This window comes from Sceloporus occidentalis, unplaced genomic scaffold, assembly GCF_023333645.1.
Source record: "Sceloporus occidentalis isolate IW3139 unplaced genomic scaffold, rSceOcc1.0.p SCAF_2, whole genome shotgun sequence".
NCBI lineage: Eukaryota > Metazoa > Chordata > Lepidosauria > Squamata > Phrynosomatidae > Sceloporus > Sceloporus occidentalis.
The window spans coordinates 202,980,309-202,995,695 of NW_028316982.1; the positions used below are offsets into that span (position 1 = coordinate 202,980,309).

The window sequence follows — 15,387 nt, forward strand, 5'->3', positions numbered from 1 at the left end:
TTTTATGCCCTTGGGGGATGCTTAATGTTACCAAAAAGCATAACAAGGCTTTGATGGTTTTACCATGGAATTGAAAAAGGACATCTGGAAGGGCTGATGGCTTTAGCTCTGGAGTGACAAAACACTGATTAGATCTGAGACAGTCTCTGATGGTTGGGCAGGAAGTGTGAATAGGAACACAGCATGAGGTGAAGAGTATGGTCACTGATTGCTTTGCAATGGCAGTCCCTTTGTTCTCATCACAAGAGGAAATGCAAAGAGCCTGGGGGAAGTGATCAGCAAACCTATGTAGTGTTTTATTTTAGGATGATCTAGGTCTCTGCATGTCCTCAGGTCAGCGTGACTTATTACATGTGTAACTTCCTAGTTTCTATAGGTCTTCATGAACTCTTAAAACATGCCCAATGCGAGATATTAATTATGAAACCTCATATCTAGTGAGAGAGGTGTAGGGTATGCTAACACTCTACATGCCATTTCTGGGCAAAACTGTCATTCTTGGAAGCCTGCAGGAGCAAGTTTTTTTTTTTCAAACCAAGGGAACATTAGTGGCAGGGAGACTGTGGGACTACATTTTGCTCATTCCTGCTCTAGTAGAAAGAGTGCCCCACTATTAATTCTCCAGGCTCTCTCACAGTGTTTGATACCATCTGACATGGCATCTTTCAAAAGGATGGGGATTGGACATACTGTACTGATCTGCTTCCCTTCATTCTTCCCAGATAGGACAAAAATCTGGTTGTGGGTTGTCATTGCTTCTCCCTAGTTCCTTGGCCATGTCCCTCAGGGTTCCATCTTGTCCCCCAGCATATACAAAAAGTGCTGAGGGAGCCCTGTTTGGAGATCTGAGTGGTCTGTGGATGAAATGCAAGTTCTATCTTTCATTTTATTTGATTCAAGCACTGAACTGAACTTTGGAGCTGCAAGGGTCTGGCTGGGGTAAAAAACAGCCATTGAAACATCATTTTGAAAGCTGCAATGCTTGTTGGCAATTGTATTACTTCACTCAGCATGAGATATGCAGTCTCTTTTGATTGGGGCAAAAAGAGTAGTCTCATAGCTTAGAGCTGCTTTTTGTTCTGGAGTGCTTGATATGCCTGCAGATGGTGTCAGTTATGAGAAGTCACCTTCTCACAAGGTCCATCTTTCTCTATCATGACAAAGATGGACCTTGCACAGTAATTCATATACTATTGAATGCCAGATTAGGGAAGTACAATTTAATGGGCCTTCAGCTCAAAAGTATCTGGAAATATCATTTGGCACAAAATCTGGGACTCAGGTTGCTGGTACTTTGATCATTGTTGTTGTTGTTGTTGCTGCTGCTGCTGTTGCAGCTGCTGTTGTCCCCAGCTGATACTAGCCATCGGATCTACAGTGAGGGGGTAGATCAGGCTACCCGCTCAGTGTTGTTGCTTGATTTTGGAGTAACTTTGCCAGCAGGGTTCTGCTGAGGAGAACAGGTGTAAAGTGCTCCATTGCCAGCAATTATAGCAAAGGAGATGGGCAGCATTTGTCCTGAATGCTGCTAAGGCAGTTAAAGTGGAATCCTTCATAGTTTTATAACTGTTTAATATGAAAAGTTCCCAAAAGAAAAAAAAGGAGGAAGGGCATGTAAACATGGTAGACATTGGAAGAAGCATGGGGGAGGGAAAAAAGCAATACACTGAATGATAATGACTTTATCATGCTTCTGAGTAAACTTTTATCCAGGTTCCATATAACCACTATAGAGTGCACCCCCCAAATTGTGCAAAGGTACAAAAGGGATCATGGATCAGGTTTTAGCTACAAGGGGAGGGAAGCAGAATTTTGCCAAAAAGGAAGAGGTATAAAAAACAGGAATGTGCAAGGGGAAGTTAGACAAGAGGAAAATGATTAAATTCAATCAGTTCCTCTTCTGCTGTCCCGAGTCTCCTGAATTACAAAGAGGACATATCCTCCAACTGTTCCCATTTGGCAGGGGTAGTCCCGGTTTACCCTCTGCAATCCCAGTTTTTCAGTTGCATCTCTCTCTCCTCTCCACTTTCCCCTTTGCCCTCTGCTTACTTCATTTGCTGCAAACCCGAGTTCAAAGTGCACAAGTAGTTTGTACTCGGTTAACTCAGCAGAGGAGAGAGGAAGAGGGGGCAGAATCTTACCCTTCCCAGTAGGGTCAGACAAAAGCAAACTACCACAGACTCTCTAGTTTGTGTGTTCTTTCTTATTAATTACATTTGCCATCCTGACCACACTCTGATGCTGTCTGACCACACATATCCTGGATTTCATCTGTAAAATGTTGGAGGATGTCCATGTACCTAGGATTATGTCCCACTGAAGTCATTGCGGCTCACTTCTGAGTAGATATGTATTGATTTGTTGTTAATTTAAATGGAATATTGATATTGCAGAGGCAGACTGTAACCTTCCCCCTTCAAACACAGCTACACAAATATACTCTACACTCTGTCTTTCAGTCTCCTTCTCTTCCCTTCCTCCTCCTTGTTGTCTGCCTTCTCTCTTTTTCACTTTCACATTCATGGCAAAACACACTCTTTGCATTTCTGTCTCATCCTGAAACAACAAGACACCCATAGCAGAGCATAGAGTAGCAGCATGAGCAGCACAGGCCAGGGCCAGGAACATAACCAGGGTTTTGGGAAGGGGGGGGGGTCCAGACTAAGTGCCACCATTTTTTTTGGCAGAGGGGTTAAACACGTTGCAAATACATCAGGATATTAAAGTAATAAACACAATTTTAACTAGATCCACTGGAGAAAACATATATTTTGTGATTAGATTAGGTTTGGTTGATATTATGTTTAACATTTATTAATGGAAGGGGGGGGCAGACCCCATGGATCCCCCCTTGGCTACATCACTGCCAGGGCTTGAACCACCCTTTGGAGAGACCATATCCCCATGATAAGTGTGACTTCAAATGTTGTCCCTATCACTGCAAAAGGAGTGGTGTTGTCCCTCCTGAAGGTAGAAGCACAGTAAAAGGTACTCATACCTTAATAATGGGGGAAAGAAATTCATGGCAAGCAACTCATTGTTTGTAAGACATTACTTTCAAATTCTGCTGCCATGTGTCCATAAAGATGTCCTCCATGATATAACTGGGATGCATTCTTTTGAAGCAATATTGTTTGGAGTTGTACTTTATGTACACTGAATTCGATTTCACATGGTGATTCCATTAACTGGTTGTTCTCTCACACATCTCCTGAAATTTTAAGTATTCTACCTTGAAGCAAGGGGTGCCACATGCTTGGGGACATCTTAGAATAGCACAATTCTAAGATGCAGAAAATCAATAGTTTTCTGACAAATAGGTTAGTACAAAATTAAAGAATAAATTGGTTCTGTGCTAATAACTAATTGCCTTAAGAGGAAAAGTGTACTTCTCCCCACCTCTAGTTGTGCATAAGTACGAGCCACTTAATCTTCGGCAGGTCTTCAGATCCCCATAATTAATTCACAAAATAGTGATGGCTTTACAGCAAAGTACTCTAATTTTGATTTATTAATGTAAATATGAAATAGAAGCCCTTTACTTTGGAGGTAACTTAATTCTTCTTATGACTCACTCTGTTCCAATGTACACTGAGCTGATTATTAAAAATTATTCTTGAAACAAATGAAACAAATTGAAACTACTTGAAACAATTTTCCTTAAATGTTTCCATTCCAGTTTTTGATTGAAATGGCTTTATTGTCAAGGGCACATTCACATCCTAAACATACATTCTCAGTGTGTTTGAAATGTTAATGTTGATAAAAGCTGCTGCAAAGTTATTGACATCAATCACTGAAAATGATTTATCATCTGTAGGAAGCAACATAAAGGACAGAAGAATCTGAGCAAAGTTTCATAATTTAATTTTTAAAAAGCCAGGTGAGAGGATGCAGCTTTACCTACCTGAACTTTTCCCAAGTGGAAATCTGTGAGGTTACAGCTGATACATCATTACTGAAAGGAATTTTATACATGATCAGAGGTACTCCTTTAAAAATTACTGTGTGGTTCAGAGTTTAGCTATTGTAGAAAAGCTGGGTTAGAAGACTTGAGCTTCAGTGAATTGTGATCCAAATTCAGCTCTGCACAAAGATTATTTTAACAACTGAAGGAATGATGATGATGTCAGTATATTTTATTATTACAATAATAATATTATATATTATTATATTTACATAACATTATTATGTTATCATGCATTATGATATAATTATTATTGCTATTATTCTATATTTCATTTCCCCCCTGTCCTCACTTTGTACAGTCTTCCTTCTGATCGTGTGCGTTTATGTGATTCTTCATGCACCTGATGAACTTGAATCATGATAGTTTATGCCATAATAAATGTATTAGTCTCTAAGGTACCACAAAACACATAAGACAGTATAACCTGGAGTTCAGATCGCTCTCGTGTGAAGGAGAAAATGGCATTCTTCCACAATTCTGAATTTCCTTGCTTTTATTAATGCATTTTGAATATACCTTTGGTGGTTTAATTTCCTGTAGGCTTTAAATAACAATGAATCAAGTGAGGGCCTTAAACTTTAGATCCTTTCTGAGCTGACAGCTGCTCAGTCTTGGCATATTTTAAATTGGTGTTAACTTTCTTTGAATTTACTGCTTCCCTTTTCTTTCTTTTCCCTGCTTTTAGCATTGATTTAGTATCCCTTCTTTCTTGCTTCCTTTTTTCTTTCCCCATTTTTCTTTTATCATTGATTTGGATTTAACTTAATGTTGGTGGCTTTATTCTTTAGAGAGTGGTTTCTTTTAATGATGTTGTGTGCTGGGCTGCAAGTGGATTGTAACATTCAGTGCAGTGTTAGAATAAGTTGGTTCAGTGATTCATTCATTGCCTACTTTATCATCCATTGTACCACAGAGTGCCCTGGAGCATCAGCACTCAGTACTGACACAGAAGCTGCAAATGGCCAGACTGCTGTTGCACCCTTTGTCTGCAAAAACTGAGCCACAAAACTGGATGAGGATAGAAATGCCCACAATAGTGTACAATATTTTGTCCATATTTGGACGGGCATCCCTTTACATAGAGGATGTATGTCAAATCCACCATTATCATCTGGATAAGTCACACAATCAACTTATCCATAACAAGTTTTGAAGACCAATACGACTCTGCAGAAAATGATCAGACAGTGGAGGACAGGAAGTCTTGAAGATGTCTCATTCACAGAGTCACCATGAGTTAAAGTCAACTCAAGGGCAGCTGACAACAAGAACACAGCACCTTTCGTGGAATTCTAAAGGTTAGAAGTGGCAGATCTTGGCATTATTATTATTATTATTATTATTATTATTATTATTATTATTTTGTCTGGGGATACTGGGAATTGCAGTCCAAAAAGTAATTTTTCCAAGCTCTGGTAGCTAGCATGAAATAGGTTTTTATTTCTAGTCCTACCAGCATGCCATATGCAATAAAGTGCAATTTTTCATACTGTAGGAAGTTGTGCTCTGCCCTTTTCTCTTTCTTTTGCTGTTTATGCACATTCAGTAAGGGATTCTAGAGTTAGATATACCTTGCCTATTGTAGAAAGGCACAACTGGCTACAGTAGAATCAGCTAGAGCAGAATCCTGCTTTTTCCCAGCTCAAGTTTTGTTGTTAATAATAATAATAATAATAATAATAATAACAACAACAATAATATTTATTTATATCCCGCCTCTCTACAAAATGCAGTCGGGGTGGCTTACAATGTTGATTGGATTGTTTACAGTAAACATGCTGCTGCAAACTGATGCCAAAGGTTTCTCTTTCTCCAGCTTTCCTTCAACATTCTCCCAGTGCCAATGCTATTAAATCTTCCAGCCAAACAGAAGACATGAAGGAAAAGGGGGATGAGCAGGCATAAAAAAGAGCTTCTTTGACAGTGGCTGTCTTAACTGAGGTATGTCTGTACTGTATAAGATGTGGGTGTCATTGTTTATGTAGTCGAAATAGTCTCCCCCGTATCCAGAAGGGGAAGGTACCAGCAGACTTGGGGAAACACTTAGGTTTGCAGAAGTAGAAACAGACCCAGAGCTTGAAAAGGTTACTTTTTTGAATGGCAGTTTCCTGAACTCCATAGCAAGATGGCCACTGGTGATATTGTCAGGGCAATTCTAGAATTGCCATCCAAAAAAGTAACTTTTCTCAGTTTTAGAAAAAACAAACCAAAAGGAAAGAAAAGCCCCCCCCCCTCCCCTGGAAGGCAATATCACCAATGACCAGGGCTCTGCCCACATTATGCAGGGTGACCAGAGGTCCTCCTTTTCCAGGATATGTCCTACATTTCAACTTTCCGTCCAGGAGAAATCCCCAAATGTCCTACATCTTGAGCATGACTGAGTATGTATAAAAATAAAATAAAAAAAAACAATAACAATTAAACAATTTAAATTGTTAAATTTAGAATTCTCAGTTAAAGAGCTGCTGTGCCTTTCCAAACTACAAAATCCAGGATTCCATTGGATGTTACCATGGCAGTTAAAGTGAAATATTGCACTATAAATGTGTAGCGTAAATGGGCCCAGAGTAAAAAAATTATGTGGGAGAGAGAATGGAATATAGAGTCTCACGGAGAAGGACATAGGTAATTGACTAGAAGAGTGAATGGAAACGTTCACATTGCACCTCTTTGATGCATGTTATATTTATTCAAATACAGCAACTCTTTCTCCCCGCTGATTGTAAACAATGTATACAGTACCTTTGCCCTCCTAGGTTATAGAAGATTTATTAGTTGGAGGGAACATGATTTTGAGACTGATATGAGCTGAGCCACTTTCACCATTCCTCTTCAAATAACATTTACAACAATAGGAATGGTATATTTTGTGCCTGTATTTCTTCTCTTGGCCTTTTGGTGTCATTCTGGGATTGGTATAAGGATCTATAATCAATATTTTCTTTTGCCCTCTGTTGTGAGAAAAGTAGGACTGTATGTGAATAATATGTTTGTCAACTAAATATCTTTCAAATTACAAATTAGATTGTAATTATTACAGTTGAGGCATATAATACTGTGTTTTCAGTCTCTGTGTTCAAGAACTGGATTTTACTCTAGCAGTGATATAATATGAGAAAGTGTGTTAGCCAAGTTCCTTAAGTAATGAACATAAGCTTTGGCTAGGAGCTGGAACAAGAAAACTGGTTAGCATTAGTAATACTTGGAAAAATTACTTATCAGAACCCCCTAGCCAGAATAGGGACAGGCCTGTATAATGTAAGGGGAAAAAAAGTTCTACCATAATTTAGAATCATAGAACCATAGTTGGATGGGACCACAAGGGACATTCAGTCCAGCCCCACTCCTATGCAGGAATATACAGTCAAAGCACTCCTGACATATGGCTCTGTTTAAAAACCTTCAAAGGACACTCCACCACAATTTGAGGCAGCGTATTCCACAGTTGAACACTCTTATTGTTCAGAAATACTTCCTCACATTTAGGTGGAACCTCTTTTCCTGTAGGTTGAATCCAATATTCTAGGTCCTAGTCTCTTGAGCAGCAGAACTGAACATTAGGAAGAACTTCCTGACAGTAAGGGCTGTTCGGCAGTGGAATGCACTTCCTCGGAAGGTGATAGAGTCTCCTTCCTTGGAGGTCTTTAAACAGAGGCTGGATGGCCATCTGTCAGGGATGCTTTGATTTGGATTTCCTGCATGGCAGGGGGTTGGACTGGATGGCCCTAGTGGTCTCTTCCAACTCTACGATTCTATGATTCTATGATTCTAGAAAACAAGCTTGCCCCATCCTCAATATGACATCCCTTCAAATGTCACCCCTTATCCTTTTCTTCTCCAGACCAAACATACTCAATTCCTTAAGTTGATCTTCATAAGGCATGGTTTCCAGACCTTTCACCATTTTGGTTGCCCTCTTCTGGACATGTTCCAGCTTGTCAATATTCCTCTTGAACTGTGATGGTCAGAACTGGACACAGTATTCCAGGTGAGGTCTGATCAAAGTAGAATAGAGTGGTACTATCACTTCCCTTGATCTACACTCCTACTGATGTTGCCCAGTAGTGTCTCCACCCTTGGTGTCACCTGGAGTGGGGGTGGGGCTTCTGGTTTGGGGTGGAACCCAAGTAGTGGTAAAAAAGATGCGCTCACCCCTTCTCTGCTGCCGCTGCAGGCTGTTCTAGTCATGAATAGAGCAATGCTGCAGCAGCGAGGTTGGCAGGGCCATGCTTGGTCTTCTCCTTCACTGGTGTGGTGTCATTCTCCTCAGGAGTGGATTGGTGCCATGGCAGCAAGATTGGCAGAGCCATGCTCAGTCCTCTATTTCACTGCCATGGTGTAATTCTCCTCAGTAGTAGAGTGGCAGCACTGCAGCAAGATCAGGAGCGATGTAGAAGAGGACCACTACCACTGCGAAACCATGAGGGGCACACTTGCTACTCCTCACCCTGGAGCAGGGGGAGGACCCAACTACGTGTCACATATTTTCTGGGATGTCACTTAGTGTGGGCTGCACTCCCTCCACACCCCTGGTGATGCCACTGATATTGGCTTGTTTTGCTACTCCCAAAATTTATTTTGTGCTCTGATAGAAATTACATCTCAAGATATATCTTTATGAGAAATGGACATGTACTCAAGGGAGACAAATGCTTTTTTATAATGGATGGATTCTTTTGGGTCCCCCCCCCCCACTGCTACTCAGCACACTGGATCAACATGTAGCAACTTATCAAAGTTTACCTGCTGATTTCTATAATTAAGCAGCAGTGAAAACACAGAGACACAGTGGAAATGTAGGTAGATCTCAATATGCTCTGGTGAGGTTGGATACAAACAGGATCCCTACAAGGAAGAGCACTCCATCCCAATACAAGACAGTGTATTCCACTTTGAATACTCTTATGTTGTTCCTAATGTTTAGGTAGAATTTCTTTTCCTGTAGCTTAACTCCATTGCCCCATGTCATAATTTCTGGAGCAGCAGAAAACAAGCCTGCTCCATCCTCAACATGACATCCCTCCAAATATTTAAACAGGGCTGTTATATCACCCCTTAACCTTCTCTTCTCCAGGCTAAACATACCGAGCCCCCTAAGACACTCCTCATAGGACATGGTTTCCAGACCTTTCACCTTTTTTGGTTGATCTCTTTTGGACATGTTCCAGCTTGTCAATATTCCTCTTGAACTGTAACCACAGTATTCCAGGTGAGGTCTGACCAAAGAAAAATAAAGTGGTAAAATTACTTCCCTTGATCTACATCCCTACTGATGCAGCCCAGTGGCATTCCCACCCCCCAGTGTCACCTGGTGTGTGGGCAGGGTCCAGGCAGGGGCAAGGCTTCCAGGGGCAGCTGCAAAAAATGGTGCACTCACCCCTTCTGCTGCTGTGGGGAGGCTCTACTCATGAAAAGAGAACACAGCGGCAGTGAGGTTGGCAGGGTGATGCTCATCCCTCTCCTTCATTGCTGTTGTATTGTTCTCCTCAGGAGTAAAGGAGCAGCATGGCAGTGAGGTCCAGAATGATAGAGAGGAGGCCCCCACTGCTATGGCAAAATCATTTGGGGTACACTTGTCACTCTTCCCCCTGCTGTGTAGGGAGGACCCAATTGGGTGTCACACCTCTTCTCTTTGGTGTCATCTGTTGCGGGCTGTACTCCCTTGTAACAGTGAACAGTGACCAAATTATCAATGGGGAATTTAATTAGCTCAAGGTCACAAGAGGAGGCCTGTTACTACACCTCAGGGATCGCCCCTTCGATCTGTATACCAGGAACTAGAAATCCAGAAATGAGGCAGAAGCTCTAAGTACAATCAATGTCTCTTTTATTGGAAACAGGGATTCAAACATACATGCACACACACTCATACATTCATACAAGACTCAGGAAATAACGTAGTAAATGTGGGATAGATATTAGGCTTTCTAATGGAAATACTCACCTGATGTAGAGATTCTATCTTGGGAAGTCCAATTTTTGTGTGGGTCTGAAGGTCTGCGTAATATGTAAGGTTTAGCAGACAAGTCAAAGAGAGACCCTGACTTCAAACTGACATAGATGTTGACTGCCAGCAGTGAGAGTGGCTAGTAGTAGCCTGTGGCTGGTAGCAGCCCCTTCCCAAATTTGGGAGACCCTTTAAGAGTTTAACCGGATCAGGGTAATCAAAGGAGACTGTTTGATGTGTATTTCACATCTCCCCAAATGTTTCCATCTCCCCAAGTTTCCGACAGAGCAGGGACCCAAATGGCTATGCAAATGCCATTCCTTTGATTCACCTGGCTCCCCCTCAATCAGAAAGAGAGACATTTCCTTATAGCATATTTCCTGATAGCACTTAGCAGCTCCTTGCATGATCTCATCCATTTCCAGGGCTGGGAAAGGAAATTCGTTTACATATCAAAACTCATGGCTTCCCCTTGTTTCAGTGAGAATCTCCTCTTTTCAGATCACATGCTAGGGCCATATTGCTATTCAGGTTAAGATGCTCTTTTTGATATCAAGATGCAGGTCAGAGATTATTATTTAGATATATTAAAAAGGTGCAGATCAATGCCTATCACCCTGCACCCCCTAGTAATGCCACTGATGCAGCCTAGGATCATATTGGTTTGTTTTGCGATTCTCCAAAATTATATTTTGATCAAAAAGAAACTACATCTCAAAATACAGTCGGCCCTTCTTATACACGGATTTCTTATACACGGAATCAAGCATCCATGGTTTGAAAATGTTCAAAAAAGTATAAATTTCAAATATCAAACCTTGATTTTCCATTTTTTTATAAGGGGCACCATTTTGTTATGTCTATATTTAATGGGACTTGAGCATCCACGGATTTGGTTATCCATGGGGGATCTTGGAACCAAACCCCAGCGTATAACAAGGGTCCATTGTATGTCTTTATGAAAAATGAACATGAACTCAAGGGAGACAAATGCTTTTTTATAATGGATGGTGTCTTTGGGGATTTTTCCACTGTTACTCAGCAGCATACTGGGATTAACATGTATCTACTGATCAAAGTTCACCTGCTGATATATATCATTAAGCAGCAGTGAAAACACAGTGGAAATACAGGAAAATCTCAATATGCTGTAGTGGGGTTGAATACAAACAGGATCCCTACAAGGGAGAACACTCTTAGGTAGGGGGAGTGAAATGGCAGATGATGCATCCTTTCCAAAGACTTTCTCAATTAATACTGACCAGAGTAGGAGAAGGTAGACGAGGCTAGTTTTAATAAAAATTGGTCCAGCGGATCTTTCATCTTTACAAATTCTCCTTCCATTGATAGCAAGGGGGTGTGGAGGAATTAACTGTGTTAGCTGCAGGATCAGAGAAACCAAAAGTCATTTAGACAGCATCATTAAACAGTATGGTGCCACAAGGGTGAAGTAGCCTAGTTTAGGTCTACTAAATGGGATCACCAGTCCAATTCACATAATGTTTTTATTTTTGCAAAATCAGCAAAACAAAGTCCCATTGTTTCTCTGTGCACTGCATGAAATATTTGTTGTTGTGCCTTCAAGTTCTTTCCAACTTATGCTGACCCCAAGGTTAACCTTTCACAGGATTTTCTTGGTAAGATTGTTCAGAGGGGGTGTGCCTTTGCCTTCCTCTGAGGCTAAGACAGTGTGACATGCCCAAGGACATCCTGCAGGTTTCCATGACTGAGTGGGAATTTGAATACTGGTCTCCAGAATTGTTGTTGCTGATGCATTAGGTCCTGTACTGGGAGAAAGGCAGGATATAAATTAAAAACATAAATAGTCCAATGCTCAAATCATTACATCACACTGGGTCTTTTGCATGAAATATTCCAGAATATATGTGGGTGCCACAGTAGACATTCAATGCCCTTAAAAATATTAAAAACCTAAATAATGATTCAGAAGCAGGAAATGGATGTATACTGAGAAAGTAAGGGACAGAACAAGGTTAAAAATGACTAGAACATTGGTTTGATGAAGGCCTCTGTGGCCTAAGTTCTTCTTTTGAAATGCTGATATTTTTCAAAATTATTGTTGTTTCTGAGACATTTTATGAGCTGTAACAGCTGGCCAAATGGAAAAGAAAAGGCACACTCATTTGGAAATGAAATGGCATGCTCCATTGCCCTACAGAGTCAGACTTTTATTGGAACCTGTTTTGTTTGCTTAGAGCCTGTGGCTGTATCACCATTCATTTAATGCAGCTGATAGATTGAAATGGCTAATAAGTGTTTCAGAAACCATATGTGTAGATGTTCTTTAAAAGAGAATTCTACATGCCTGCCAGAAGGTTCCCAATAAATTATGTCCTTGACTTAGGGACAGTCAAAAGAAAACAATTATCGTCACCATCAGCTAGTTTTAGATCTCTTCTTCCATCCTCTTGCTGTTGATAGCAGGATAATTTTCTGATGAGGTTAGAGATTTTCCCTCTGAAACACACAAATCCTTTTCAGTGTGTAAAGTAAATGCTTAGGAAGGAGGTGTATGGTAGTCCTGCCCCTACTTTATTACTTTCATTGTGTTCCCTTCTTGAAGGGCAGCCTTCTGAAGGAGAAATTTCTCTAGGATCCTTGATAGTCAGAGAACAGATGGCTATACTGAGATCTTATAAAGATTACTGCCTAGCAAATTAGCTATAAACCAAAAGCGAGCATGTTAGGAATATTAGATTATAAAAGTTAGGTTTGGCATGTCAGGCATGTTACTCAAACGAACATTTCCATGTTCATTTCCAGCCCTGTGCCTGGGCACAATCATAAGGACCAGCCTCCTGGTCTCAGGTTTTGGCTCTGAAATTTCATGGAATGAGGATGTCAACAGCTTGGCAAATGAAAGATCCATCAGTCATGGGAAGTATAGCTAGGGCCTGGAAGACTCCCCATGTGTCATGTGTACTGTAACTAAGATCACACAGGAAGTTAGCACTAATGGGAGTCATGACAACAGTTTCCTGTTCATCTGTTTAAAAAACACCTTTGTTTGGCTGCCATATTACCTGGTTAATTGGGCCCATCTACTCATGTTGCCCTCATGCTTGTTCCATGATCTGCAGCTGCAGAAGCATTTCCAGCCTGTGCCCCAACTCTTACCTGCCCCAGCTTTGTGACATTTCACGATCCTGCCACATTACATCACAAGGACCAGCTCATGGTCTCAGGTTTTGGTCCTGAAATCTCATGTAATGTGATGGTGTCGGCCTGGCAGCTGAAGGGGCCTCATATTTTGTCAATTTCACAGCAAATAATATACTGCAAGTGCTTTGTTAATTTCTTATACCTTGATAGCATAATTGTTACATTTGCTCTTGCTTTCTGATTACGTATAACCCAATACATTACAAAAAGTTCTGAAATTTCAGTCTTTTGCCTAGAACCTGCCAATATTCAGAAACCCTATTCCCTTTGGGTGTGAAACAAAAGGAGCAGGGATGTTTCTGGGCCAAACTGCAGGCTTTGGTTTGAGGTTTGTTCTGAGGTTTGTAGTTATTTTTGTGCTTTCCTAACAGATTTTTTTTTTTTTTTTAAAATCTATTTGGCAGTGATGGTTTCAATTTCCAGAATCAGACCACCTATTTAAGGTAGAAACAGGCAAGCTAGTACATAATGCATACTGATGACATCCTCCAAACCACAAGCTATTGAAAAGCTACAGTGGTAAATTCCACTGGGAAATAATGAGGAAGGAAAAGCCACACCATGGTTTATTGCATTTTTCACAGCTGCTATGTTTTCATGAGACACAGCCCTACAAGGACATTATTAACTTGTCTCTGAGGAACCAAGTGCAGAATTGCCTCAATCTCATAATTAGTTGAAATTCTAAGGTAGCTTTCCACAAGTTGGTGCTCTCCAGATACTTTGGTGTAGTATTCCCATTGTCCCCAGCCAGCATGGTCATTGCTTGGGATGATGGAAGGTGTAGTTCAGTTCATCTGGAAGTTACCATGTTGGAGAAAGCTGCATCTAGAGCACCGACTTCTCCTGACTGGAAGGTATTTTTCATCTCTTCCACAGAGCACAAAATTATGAAAAGGCTCCCATTGCCAAGGATAAAACAGCTTCCCAAACAAAAGCAGGATTTACTAACGCAAATAAATCCTTTGAATGGGGATGGAGAAATTATTAGTTGCACATTCTTTTCCATTTACATTTTTTTAAATGTCAAGTTCTTTTGAAATCACATATGTGATTAATGAATGACGTGAAATGCTTCAGAAATGAACTAAAACAAATTTCTCCCTCATTTGCACTGGCAAAATTTAATAGATATAGCCATTCCCTGTAGATGCTAAAGATGATAAGCCCCTCAGAACAACAGAGGTGGCAATTGCAAATCAGCAATTACATGGCTGAATACAGGGAGCATCATCAAAATGACTCTTCATAGGCCCTGGGCCTGAATGGATGAATCTGTCAGTTTGGGTTTCTCTTACATTCACATTTAAAAAATAAATTTTAAAAAATCACTTCTTTTCCATTCTGGGTATAGAGAGCTTTGCTAATCATGCAAGTTCTTTAAAAAAAACAAAACCCAAACCCTTATTCAACTCTGTTGTTGAATATACAAGGGCATCTGGATAGGACTGTGTAAATGGTTACTTTTTAGTGAATTTGTAAAATTAAGCCCTGAGATTAAGAATTTGTAAGACTAAACACTGAGATTTGTAGTTTTACAAGGTCTTTAGCTTTCTCTGCCAAAGAGTGTTGGTGCCTCACAAAACTACAAATCCCAGGATTCTATAGGATGGATCCATGGCAGTTAAAGTTGTATCAAACTGCATTATTTCTACAGTGTAGATGCACCCTGAGAGTAGTTGTCAATGACTAAAAAGCGAGTTGTTATGGTCTGACTTACACCACAGTTAATTCATCATAAGGATGCCAGCTGAAGACAAATACTATTGATTCAATATGTCTTTTACTGTTGGCACTAACAATACGATCCAGAACAGATAATTTTTCTTCTTTTCTTGCTTAATGTTTTATTTTTCAGATACAGAAATGACTAATTTTGCTCTAATGGGATAAATAAAGTACTACAGATCTGTAGAGCTACTCCTGAATTTAAGGACAAATTTACAAAATAATATTTTCATTGGATTTTGAAACTATAAATGCAAAAAGGTGTGAAAAGAGAAAAGTAGAGTGGCAAAGAGGAAAGAAATAATTTATGAAAGTGTGTTAAGCACATTTATTAATATAAGCTGGGAATAAGTCCAAAAAGTTATTTACCTGGAGTTGATGTCTGTAGAATTACTGTTTGTACATAGCTATAACAATAAGTTCTTTGACCATTGAATGGTGGATGGTAAATATTTGTCCTTCTACCCTTGAGATATGAATCTTTCAGCTATCATAAGACCATGCAAGACCCAGCCTCCATGACTGTCAGTTACACTCCAAGTCTTAAGACTATAGTTTA

General features: G+C 40.2%; 1 long non-coding RNA gene across 1 annotated transcript in view; it reads right to left on the reverse strand.

Moving 5' to 3' along the window:
* Positions 1–12,310: 12,310 nt before the first annotated feature.
* LOC149319598 (uncharacterized) overlaps positions 12,311–15,387 on the reverse strand; it is a 29,454-nt gene continuing 26,377 nt past the window's right edge. The window contains exon 3 of the long non-coding RNA XR_016279881.1: positions 12,311–12,395. This is a non-coding gene — a long non-coding RNA (uncharacterized LOC149319598). The remainder of the gene's footprint in view (positions 12,396–15,387) is intronic.